Source organism: Dermacentor silvarum, chromosome 4 (assembly GCF_013339745.2).
Source record: "Dermacentor silvarum isolate Dsil-2018 chromosome 4, BIME_Dsil_1.4, whole genome shotgun sequence".
Taxonomy (NCBI): Eukaryota; Metazoa; Arthropoda; class Arachnida; order Ixodida; family Ixodidae; genus Dermacentor; species Dermacentor silvarum.
The window spans coordinates 220,535,221-220,536,999 of NC_051157.2; positions in this window are offsets into that span (position 1 = coordinate 220,535,221).

Here is a 1,779-nt window from a genome sequence, read left to right on the forward strand (position 1 = left end):
AATAGATTCTAAATTTATTCATTTTGCAAAAAGCACTTGACAATTTCCGCCTGTTTCCGTCTTTATATAAACAGTGGTGGTCCTTTAGCCTATTTTTTGTAAAGCAACCGAAGTCTGTCAGTATACAGGGTGTTTTTTTTTAGCTGCACCAAATTTTAAAATTAGTAAAATGTAAATCTTTGTCAAGTTATGTTTGCCATTCCAGTGTACGGATTGGCGGCCTCTAGATAATACAGAGCAATTTCCGCAATTACGTGCGTAATTAGCAAATTTACGCTAATTAACTTTCTAATGATCAACAATAGGTGGCTATAGCAAATGAGTACTTTGGGGCCCGTCCTCGACACTACCTATTCCCAAGGATCGAATTTTGAATAGCGGAGTTCATGTGGGAGCTACGCGAACAATTAGTTCCTCTTGGCAGGCTGCTTGAAACTGAAACTGGCCGCAAAAAGAGCGTCTCTGTCGTCGATGTCGCCACCCCCCGGCCTTTCGTCACGTCTCCGACGTCACCGCTGGTCCGACCAAACGAGCAGCTTGCGTTATCTCTTTGCTGTCTGCGCCGGCGGGCCGCCAAATTTACTTCGTCATTCCGTCGGGCGCCACGTTGCGCTGTGGCGCCAACCCCGCTCCTTGGGCTTTTAGAACCTGCTTCAGAATCAGAACGTTGTTTCTTCTTCTGCAGTTGCTCTAACCGCAATTGTTTTCTTCATTTTATTTAGAACAGGGATTGGGCTTCGGTAGTGTGCATTTTTACTCATAATTAATTCTTGTTCTAGTTGCAGCGCTAGGTACTTCCATCATTCTCAAATTTGAACACACACACGCACGCTGTGTGTGTTGCATGTGCTGCAGAAGGACCATTTTTGTAAGGGGTACCGCGGAAATGCAAGGAAAAAAAGCGCACGAAAAAAAAAAGAATTGTGATTGTGGCTAATCAGAACCTGCTTCAGAATCAGATCATTCTCAAATTTGAACACACGCACACTGTGCTGCAGAAGAACTATTTTTGTAAGGGACCACGGAAACGCAAGAAAAAAAGCGCTCGAAAAAAAAAGAATTGCTTTTGTGGCAAATCCTGCTTCAGAATTATTCAGCCGAGGCAGCAAAGAAAACAACAAATGTTCTTAAATGTAAATGTGTTCTGAAATGAAAATTTGGCAATTTTGGACGCCTTTCTTACTGGTTTGGTTTTCATTAGATATTACAGTTAGTACGAATTAAATTTTATGCATTCAAACGCGGCCAGTTTTCATCAGTGATACGTGGCGCTTGCCTACCCTGACTACGAGCGCACCTAAAAAAAAAAAAAAAAAACACAGGAAAACAGAACACGCCAACAGCCGCGGGAAAGAACCCGCAAAGTCCGCTACCACGTCAACCGGGGCGGCAAAGAAAGTCTTTAAGCCGCACTCGACGCACCGAAAGTCCGCCACCGCGTCCATCGGGTAGGAAGGAGAAGAAAAAAAAAAGCCCACGTAGAAGCCACTTAGTGACCGAACTTGGCCCGGGATTCCTCCTGCTCTGTGTTGACAGTCTGCGGGTGAGTGGGGCGGCGCGCAAGCGCGCGGCAAAGTCCCTCAGCACGTCAGCCGGGGCGGCCAAAAAACCGCGTCAACCGGGGCGGCGAAGAACGCGCGTTTGAGCTGCACGCGATGCAAGTCGGCAGGCGCCAATGCGGCAATCGAGCCGCTCATAAGTGACCGAAATTGGTTGGCGTCGCGATTCCTCCTCCACGGTGTTGACATTCAGCTAGTCTTCTGGCGAGTGGGGTGGGGC